This window comes from Electrophorus electricus, chromosome 16 (genome assembly GCF_041902795.1).
Source record: "Electrophorus electricus isolate QZ-2024a chromosome 16, ASM4190279v1, whole genome shotgun sequence".
Lineage (NCBI taxonomy): Eukaryota > Metazoa > Chordata > Actinopteri > Gymnotiformes > Gymnotidae > Electrophorus > Electrophorus electricus.
The window spans coordinates 3,316,055-3,326,934 of record NC_137512.1 but is presented as its reverse complement, the minus strand read 5'-3'; the positions used below and the strand labels follow the sequence as shown (position 1 = coordinate 3,326,934).

The 10,880-nt window shown below is 37.4% G+C and overlaps 1 long non-coding RNA gene and 1 pseudogene across 2 annotated transcripts; one reads left to right on the top strand and one right to left on the bottom strand.

Annotated features, from left to right (window-relative positions):
• Positions 1 to 476: 476 nt before the first annotated feature.
• LOC145651780 (U2 spliceosomal RNA) lies at positions 477 to 597 on the bottom strand (annotated as a pseudogene).
• Positions 598 to 5,971: 5,374 nt separating this feature from the next.
• Positions 5,972 to 9,790, top strand: LOC145651704 (uncharacterized). Of its 2 annotated transcripts, XR_014117612.1 has the most exons (5): positions 5,972 to 6,056; positions 6,159 to 6,503; positions 6,781 to 7,609; positions 7,772 to 7,815; positions 8,450 to 9,790. It is a non-coding gene; the product is annotated as an uncharacterized LOC145651704 (long non-coding RNA). The 2 variants fall into 2 exon arrangements; XR_014117611.1 differs by having other exon boundaries at positions 5,984 to 6,503.
• The last annotated feature ends 1,090 nt before the right edge of the window (positions 9,791 to 10,880 follow it).

The following is a 10,880-nucleotide window of genomic DNA, read 5'->3' as shown; positions in this document are numbered from 1 at the left end:
ACCCACAGGGTGGTGCTGTAGTTCCACCCTCTGCTTCAGGACTCGCCGATACACCCCTGTAGAGGAGAGCGTGACGTCGTAAAACCTCAGAGGCCCGTTGCGCTGGGCACAGATGAGGTCCCCCGGCATCAGCCCCAGAGCTCCAAAGAGGACCTCCTGGATGAAAGGAACCCGCTCCATAAAGGGGGGCTCCTCATCCATGTTCCTCCAGCGGAACCTGGCCATATCGAGCAGGCCACTACCTCCTGCTCCCGAACCAGGTCCCGCCGAGGCGGTCCCCCAGGGCTCCGAGGCCTCCGCCGAGGCCCCATCGGCCCGCTCCAGACCCCGAGGTCCTCTAGCTGCCATCCGCCCTCCTCCAGCCGAGTCCTGAGCAGAGATCCTCCGCAGGTCCTCCAGTCGTTGTTCCTCCAATCGGTGAGGTGCTCCGGGGGAAACTCCGCCTCCTGCAGTCCAGGTGGGCTGGGCCTAAAAACAAAGAATAAAACACAATTAAAATCACGCATAAAATCTGCCACCTCTTGACTGATCAATTTCGTTTCCGTTCGATAAGAACAGATACTACACTTGATCTTAGCCAAAAGGCCGAGAAGCGATTGGTGGTAAGAAATACATACATAAAGAAAACAGTGCTTCAATAATAATAATACATTTCCAGTAACATGGGAGCTCATATATTAACCTTGTACTAGCAGACACCAAAATGACTGTAAATGACAGATAGCAAAAAATTATGCAAAAACACCAAAGACCCATAACAATAAAATATAGTAAGCATACTTACAAGGAGATTGAAACAGAGAAACACAATACCCCTAAATAACTGTGTCTGTGTAATATAGATATTACATTATGAGGACACTGCAGATTGCTGCATTCATCAATTTGTCAGAGCTGATACTTTATTTTATTGGCCAGGACATGCAGAGTTAAACCAAACAGAGCCTCACATTGCAGGGATAGGGTTATTTTATAAGGTCATCATCACTTTGTCATGAGTACAATACCAACATCAGTTTACTTTCCTGTTTAACTGCTATTTGAGAAAGAATGTTGTGAGAACAGTTTTAGACTTTGTGGACAATATGAATATGCACATAGAAAAAAAACAAAAACAACATAGCTTAGACTGATAGTGTCGGATAAGACACTTCCTTTATGCAAATGCAGTGTAGTGAAACTTTTTCCTCTAATATATGCTAATGCTTCTGGCAAGAAATACATAAATTGAGAACATTATCAGTTCTGCAATTATAAAATATTACCAATAACATGGGCATTCATGAATTAACCATGGACTGGAAGAAACCAAAATATTCTTCAAAAACACCTAAGAACCATCACAGTAAAACATAGTAAGAACATTTACAAGGGAATTGTAACATGGCACTCAGTTATATAGAATAACAAATATGTACAAAAGATGTCACTTTATAAGAAAGGACCATAATCATTTTAAAGACTATATATGTTTTAGAATATCTTATCATGACAGATAACAACAAACATCACATATAAATGCAGAAAAGATAATAAATGAAGTTTAAAGAGTATACATGTGGAAGTAGGGAGAGCCAGAGCAGCGTGTGTACTCAAATATGAAATAAAACAGTGCAGTGTAACTATGTCAAGTTTCAAAGTCAATTATATTTCTATAGCACTTTTTAACAACAGCCATTGTCACAAAGATGTCAGAGTCCAAGCCCACAGTGAGTAAGCCAAAAGCAACATTGACAATGAAAAACTGCCCAAGAATCCTTGAGAGGAACCAAGAATCAAAAGACAGCCCATCGTCATCTGGTCAACACCGGACACCACAACAGCAAGAAAACAAGCAGTAATTAACAAAAAAAACAAGTCTATTCCAGGTTTCTAGGCGACTAGTCTGGGTTCACTGAATGTAAGTTTGTTTGAAACCCATGTAGAGCAGGAAAGAACCAGGAAAAGTCGCCTAGTCAGTCTAGAGCTTCTCTTTGTTTGGGGGGAGGAGTCACAGCAGAGGAGGTGTTCAGGATGTGGGAGGAACCACAGCGACTGAGGTTATCCATCAGCAGCCCCAAGTAACTCTGATTTATACTGTAGTGCCACAGACTGAACTCATGTTTAAACCAATAAGTACAAACTCTTTAATGAAAAGGTAAGGCTTCTCAAGGATATTACGACCCTATCTAGGCTGTGAGGCCATAACAAGGAAAAGAAGTACAAATGGCTAATGTAATGGAAGTTGTGAAAAAGTGAGCAGCAACAAAACAAACAGAAGCACAAATGAAAGGGATTTTTTCAGTGTATTTTACAAAGGTTATGATTCATAAACAAACAATCATACTGGTGCAAATATCTTCATGAGTGACACAAGCCAAAATAACAAACATAACCCACATTTAAATAAAACTACACACTAACTAATCCTAACAACACAAGAAACATACAACAAACTTTCCTAACTCCCTAATAAAAAACAGAGACAATATCCACACCCAAATAAAACAGCAGTCACTCCCTACCACCAGTGTCCAACAGCAAAATACCAAAAAACGATGTTTACACACACACACACACATACACACACAACTAGCGAAGCAGAAGGGGCGAAGCCAAAAATGAAGTCCAAAAATGGGGGAAAACAAGGTCATACACAAACCATCATACAAATGTTCAATTCAGCAAAACAACTCCAAACTAACACACAGTCTCCTTTCTCTCTCTTCTTCTCTTCTGGGAGGGGCCTTTAAATAGCCGACACAGTTGGCTGGAAAGCCCAGCAAGGAACTGGGCGGAGTTTCAAGAAGGGTGGAAATCCTGGCAGTGGATCTGGAATACACACACACACACACACACACACACACACACACACACACACACACACACACATCCATATTTCTGTAACAAGGGTCAGAGGTTAATAGAGCCCAAATGAATACTGGCAGCCAACTATAAAGGAAAAAAAGGCAGAACAGGATCTTGTAAGTTTGATGGCCAATGAGATTTTAACTTATGAGGCATCACATAAACTGGGGCTTTTGTTTGTTATGTCCTAGCAAGTATTCCAATTTCTAAAATATAACTTTTCATTATTCAGTGACAGCTTCATCCTGGTTCCTTAGCTTATAATTCCACAACACATGTAAGTTATTTTCTTGAGCCACACCCAGCCCCACTGACACCATAAATGTGTGATCAGTGCCACCAGTTCCATGTGAGCTTTACACTCTAAACCTCCAGCAAACACAGTGTTACTCTACGTACATTTACACACTGTACTGCCCCCATGCAGCCAATCACTTCATAAACTATAAAATTCATCAATGGTCTCCCCAGAGATGTCATATCATGTCATACTCTGTCATACTAATTTAGTCATACTAATTTGTTTAATTGCTTTATGTAAAGAGAAGAATGATGAGATACTATAATATTAGTCTAATCATAAACAATGATAAGATCTGTACATCTTGAAAAGCAATTTAATGCCTTTTATACACTTACGTCTATGACATCTTTTACAAGAATGTTTCTGTCTCTGCTCAGCTTCCTCTGTTTCATATCTGTGGTGCAGATATAGTTTATAGCTGTAGTCTAATACTAGTAGTCATATTCTAAATAAGGATCAGAATGACAGTAATGTTCACTAAACATTCATGTTCATTCCCACAGCCACATGATGCTGAAGAGCTGAATTATGCTGCCATTCATTTCAATGAGAAGAAAACCAAAAGAGGGCAGGTGAAGAGAGGACAGCCTGAAGACAGCATGTACTCTGAAATGAAACGTTCAGGTCTTACTGACTATCATCTAGATTATTAGCTCTCTTCCCTTCTATAATCCTAAATGAAGTTTGGATACATTATTTCTTTACTGGCACATTCAGTGTTATAAAGGAGGTGCTGTGTAACCCTGTAATCTTTTTATTTTCTTTATTTTCTGTTTATCTGCTTTCTGATATTTAAGGTATGTTGTGTTTCTGTTAGTTCATTCCTGCTTCAACAATAAAGTGCCATATGTCTTAGAGAACCACTCTGCTCAAAACTGGCTGACTGACTGAATAAATATGGTATAAAGTTGAAATCTTAATAAAGAAAAGTAAACCTTTATTGAATATGAACTGACCCCTGACCCTTATGTGTCTAGTTTGATAAAAACATGGCCAAGTTTTCAGATTAAGTGAAGGGCCTGTGCATTTGTAAATATTATTATTAATATTTGAGTTGGTAGGTGAGTTGGTAAAAAAAGAGGTGTGTTGGTAAAAAGCTTTAAAAAAAGAAAAAAAAAGGCAAAAACACATGCACAGAAACAAAGCACAGCACTGGACTAGTGTTCCTGTGGGCTTAAATAGAGGGAGAAACAAAAAGGATAACAAGTAACAGGCAAATATAATCAATAATTAGTGGATTGGAAATGGGGGACATTTGTATGTGTGTGTAAGAGAGAGTTTCTGTGGTAGTGGGCATGTGTTAAGGAAAAACTCTCAAAGAACATGAGGAATAAACCTTGAGAGGAACCAAGACTTGAAAGAGGAGGCCATCATCCTTTGCTCAACACCGGACATCACAACAGGAACAAAATAAGCAATAAACTAAATCAGTATTAAGAATAAGTAAGTAACAGAAGTCTATTCCAGGTTTCTAGGAGTCCTAGTCTGAGTGTAAGTGTATTTAAAACCCATCTGGGACAGAAACAGACCCAGGAAAAGTCACCCAGTCAGCCTAGAGCTTCGCTTCTTGGGGGGGGGGCCACAAAAGGGGAAGTGGTCAGGATGTGGGAGGAGTCGCAGGAACCAAAACTGTGAAATACACTACAATGCCTTATGCTGTACTCATGTCTACACCAATTTATCCAAACTCTTTATATAAAAGGTAAGGCTTCACAAGAGTCAAAGGTTAACAGAGCCAAAATAACCTCTGGTAACCAAGCAGACTATATGAAAGAAAAGGCAGTAGAGAATCTTGGGAATTATCTTGTCCAATCAGATTTTAAGTGCAGCAATAATTTTGTTTATTTTGAATTAGTAATATTTAATTCCTCATCCAACTTATTAACGTAGACCTAAGGTGTACGGGGGGGGGGGGGGGCATAAAAGGGGAAGTGGGAGGAGCCACAGCAACCAAAAGTAACTGTGAAATACACTACAATAACTTAGGCTGTACTCATATTACACCAATTTGTACACTCTTTATACAAAAGGTAAGGCTTCTCAAGGGTCAAAGGTTAACAAAGGTTAACAAACTATATGAAAGAAAAGACGCTAGAGGATATTAGGAATTCTGGTGGCCAATGAGATTTTAACTGAGTACAGCAAGAATTTTGTTTATTTTGAATTATTAATATTTAATTCCTCATCCAATTTATTAACATAGACCGGACTGAATTCTTTAGATCATTTTTAGGACTTTACATGGGACTAACAAAAGTGACATATCATAAACTTATACAGTTCATAATCCCAGAATATTATTCTTGTTGTTTTGTCTCTTACTGTAAAATTAAGTATGAGATGACATACACAATAAAACCTTTTTAAACTACTCTGACTGTTGTCATACACTTTTCAATAGTGTTCCATAAATAGTGAACGTCACTGTATTACAGCATTAGCCAATCACACTTCATCAGGCATGGATAGATTGGGCAGTAGCACAGGAGCAGGCGTGCATTTTTTTGAGTGACTCTACTATTGTCTGTAAAAAAAAGCTCACTAAGAGTCCTTGGGCAAGACTCCTACACTACAATTGCATGTCTGAAACATGTTTGAAATTCTAACTCACTCTGGATAAGAGTGTCTCCCAAAAGCATAAAATAATGTACATGCATGTTTGGTATAAACATGTTTTAAAATTGATCAGGCACTGATAGTGGCCAAACAAGGTTGTAAGACAACGACAGAACAGGACCATGTGACTTTTGCCAGCCAATGAGGTTTTAGGTCATGAAACAAAAAAGTTGATGAAGTACAGTTAGTTTGTCAGTTGCTTCTTTCAAACCGTCTCTTCTGAGGTCAAAGCGTTATGCTGCAATGATGATACCAGTCTGGATACTTATATTTTTGAGCTACAAGACATGTACAGTTTCAAATCTTTACTAGTGTTCATAATTACATGATATTGGATTCAATTTTGTTAACATTTTTTTGCCTATTGGTCTGAATTTGTTTCATTTCATAGGTCCTGTGCAAACTATAAACCTTGCTAATCAAGCAGTCCTGATGCAACCTGGAGAAAATATCACTCTTAACTGCACATTTAAAGAAAAATATGATAGTAATCCTTGCAAGTGGTACAAGCAAAGACCGAACCAGAAGCCTCAGCAAGTAGGAGAAGTGCTAAAAAATAAACAGGCCATACTTGTATCTCAATTCAGCAACTCCACATTCAAAATTATTCGGGATGATACCACAAACTCTCTGACTATTCTAAATCTTAGTGAAGATTATAAAGGAACATATTTCTGTGCAGTGACAGACGGAGGAATGATTCACTTTTCCTCTGCTACATTCATCAATGTGACAGGTAAATAAGTTATTTCCTTTAAATGTCTTAAAATATAAAACTATACTATAACTAAAACACAGAGCACTTCTAATCTTAATGTTAAATCTACTGTTATATTATGAAGTAGAGAACTGAATGTCTTTGTTCTGAATAAATACAATGATTTTTCATCTGTGGATTGCAAAGTGCTCTAAGATAATTAGATAATGCTAATTATTTAATAGTACAGTTGTTTAAGCATAAGAGAGAAACCAAGATGAACTAAAAGGAGACACTGTGTGTTTTTATTGAACAGCACATGGAGGGTTAAACCTAACACAGTCTACCAGTAGTGGAAAAGGGTCAGGAACCCCAAAAACATCCCAGTCAAGCAAGTATATTTGTACCTCTTTGCTTTAAATAAAGTGATCATCATAGAAGCTTGCTCTTCAAGGTTCTAAGACATAGCCACAAGTGTTTTATAAAATCAAATGCCTTTCTCATAAAAATCTAGCTTGACTATATGAAAGATAACAAGATAAACTAAGAGCATACAATATTTTTATAATTACCAGGATATCAAGGTTTATACACATCGTTGCATCATAATTCAGCATTAGAGTTTATTACTCAAGCAATAGCTGACTTGAGCCTTATTGTTAGACAAGAAGAAAGCTCTCTCTCTTTTACACACACACACCTCTCCCGCTTTTCTCTCTTACTAACACACACACGTTTGTGTATACAGGGCAAAAGTCTGTGTTGGCAGACTAAACTTAATCTTTGTTCATTTATACTTTTACATCTTCATTTTAACTCATAGCAGAGCTGTGTAGTTAATGTCTGACATAATGGTGGCATAACAGGGTGCTCAGGATGACCCTTTTTAAATGTTTTAATTATGTAGTGATCTTCCCTGGAACTGTGCTGGTTATAGCTATCTGATTAGCGTCTGATCTCTTGGTTGCATACCACACACTTGCACTTTAATTTGTATATTAAATTATTTTATAAAGATTGTTCTGCAGTACAACCTGTGGGTCCTGTAGAGATCTGTCTTGGAGCAGTGCTGGGAGTGTGTGTGGCTGTTATCATTGCTCAAGCCATAATCATTTGTAAGATGAAAAGCTCTGAAAGTGGCAATGGTAAGTGTTCAAAAGGGCAGGAGGTTTGAACTCTTCTAATTCATGACTTTGAAAATTAACAATATCGATTTAAAAAAAAAAAGCAAACATTTTGGCATGGAGGTAATATTACCTGAACTAATTACAATTAATACTTTATTTTCACCAAAAATATTTTCACAGCAAGACCTCAAGAAAGAAGTGTGATGGAGAAAACCAGCAATCAGGTAAAACTTGTGCAGTTTGCTTTCATGACTTTATTAGTAATACTTTGTTCTCCAGGTTTATGCTCTTCATCTTGCATGTGGCATGCATCAGTTGACATAAAAACTCTTACTTGATGCTTAACAACATCATAGATGACAACAATAGATATAATAACAATAGAGTGTTAGGGGTTTAACCTGATACATCAGATTTTATCTCACATTTTGTGCATGTTTTTAATTGTGTTGTTTCAGACATAGCAGGTGATGTACACAGCAGAAGACAAGTTGTTGTAATAGTCAAATTCTAAACAATGATGAGATTTGTGAGTCATAAAAAGCAATTAAGTGCCAATTGTACATTTAAATCTATGATATCTTTTACTAAGAATGTTTCTGGCTCTGCTCAGCTCAGCTTCCTCTGTTCATATCTGTGGAGCTGATATAGCTTATAGCTGTAGCCTAATTACAACATCATTGATATTCATGCATGAAGCTGTTGTGGTGGAGATGTATGAGACATGCAACACTGCACTGCTGTAGAGGAGGAGGAGAAGGCAACTCACTGTCTCTGTGTTTGAGACTAGTAGTCATATTCTAAATAAGGATCATAATGACAGTGCTGTTCACTAAACAATGTTGTTCATTCCCACAGAGACATGATGCTGAAGAGCTGAATTACGCTGCCATTCATTTCAATGGGAGGAAAACCAAAAGAGGGCAGGTGAAGAGAGGACAGCCTGAAGACAGCATGTACTCTGGAGTGAAACGTTCAGCTCCTACTGACTATCATCGAGATTGTTAGCTCACTTCCCTTCTATAATCCTAAGTGAAGTCTGGACACATTATCTTTATTCCCTGTTCATCTGCTTTCTGAACTTTAAGGTATGTTGTGTTTCTGTTGGTTCATTCCAGCTTCAACAGTAATGTGCAACATTTGTCTATGAGAACCACTGTGCTCAAAACTGGATGTCAGATAAAGAATATCCACAATGTACCCATTCTGTTGTGCTTACTTAGTTATGACTGTTGATTTTCTGACCATTATATCTGCTCTTCATACTACAAGATTGCATTGTGCCTGTTGTTTTGTTGCTTAGCATTTGATATTAAATTTCAGCTATAAATATTAACATGTATAATAATTTATTATTATTTCTTCTTCTTCTTCTTCTTATTATTATTATTATAGATAATCAATATTAAATTTGATGTTGTAACATTGAGCGGTAAGGAGGCAGATGCATGTGTGGAGAAGAGTAAGAGTTAATTGGGGCAAATCCAGAATCAGAGTCATTAATGCAGTCCAGGGTCAAAGAGCCAACATGGAGAGCACGGGGATACATGAAAAAAACAGAACAAGGGCTCAGACACACGAGTAACTAAACACAGAGGCTAGAACTAAACACACAGAAGCAAACAAGGGAGCAGGTTATAACACAGACCGACGCTAGGATGACACAATGGCACAGAATAACAACCATTAGAATAAACCTGCAATCACAATAAACTAAACACATTCAAATAAACAGCACCTAAAACACAAGCCTCAAGACAGGGTTTAAATACGAAAACCAAAGGTAGAAACGAAGGACAGGTGCAAGCAATCAAACGAGGGGTGGAGAAAATGAAACTAAGGAACGGAACTGAAAAATACAGAACCTGGGAGAGACTGATCATGACAGATGTATACTTTTTTTATTTCATTCTATTTAATACTGTATGATTTCTTTTCTCACCATACAGATTCATATTACAACATCTTTTTTTTTTAATTTGTGGTTGTTTTATTCCATCCTAATGCAGTTCCTCTACCAATGATCAATAGCCTTTTACTAATTATGTGCTTCACAGATATTGCCGTTTGTAAATCTATAACTCCCCAAACATTTTGCATAGACAAAAAGTGATTCAACGTATACTGAATAATTAGGCTGTAAAGCTTAATAGGCTAAAAAAAGAAGAATAATACTATGTTGAATATGCACATGTAACCTTCGACCCTTATGTTTGTAATATGAAAATAAAGCTTAAGGGCCTGTGTATATGTAAATATTATATCAGTATATGTTGTGTTGTTTTCTAAAATACTGAATAATATGAATGTGTGCACATAAACAAACTCAGACACTTTAACACTATCACAGCATAAGTAAATACAGTCTGATAGTCAGGAGGGTGGGAAATGAATAAATATGTATTAATAATTTAAAATATTTATTTTAAACACAATAATAATAACATGAAACTTTTATTTTTGTAAATAGTGTGACATCGTGAAGCTGCGGTAAAACGTGAGTGATGAACTTTTAATGGCAGAATGCAGATTACAACGAGAAACATAGAAACAGAAAAACAGAAACAAAAGCAGAGAAACAGGCTTTGCAAAGTCTCTGCACACACTAGGAACCTTCAATGCAAAACACTGAACTCTGACCTTTGTGGGAGATAAACCTCTGAATTATGTTTAACCCTATGACATCTCGGGGCATTTCCTCTGTTTTTACATATTATTTTAAATTCACTTTAAAGGTTTTTATGTATAACATGATATCCATAGGTTTCATATCAATGTGAGGCACATGATGTGTATCTTCCTCTATAATATAACTTCTATATGTAACCTCTCATGGGGTCTTTATTCTTACTATCGACAAAACTGAAAAGGTAGATTCTACAGATTCAGAAAATGTTTGATCCATTTTTCTAAACAATGATTTTAATGATATCTTTGTGATACGACATACAGGACGTAACAATACTGGTGAGTCAGATCCTAGATACCAAAGTTATCAGCTCCTCCCGCTGTGCTGTGCTGTGGTTGCCATGTTTGCTCTTTGAGTGCTGGATTCCAGCAAGGGTCTGCCAGTACCCCATCAAACAAAAGCGCCCACTGGCGCCTGAGTGCCAGGATAGATGGGTACAGTGGGAGGAGCTGATAACTTTGGTATCTGATATGTGACTCACCAGTATTGTTACATCCTGTGTTCTTTTGGTGTGGCTGTGTGTGTTCCATTCCAAATCCAGTTCCAGATTCCATTACAGAGTTCATGTTTGCAGCAAATCAGGAGACAAGACTCCACCCA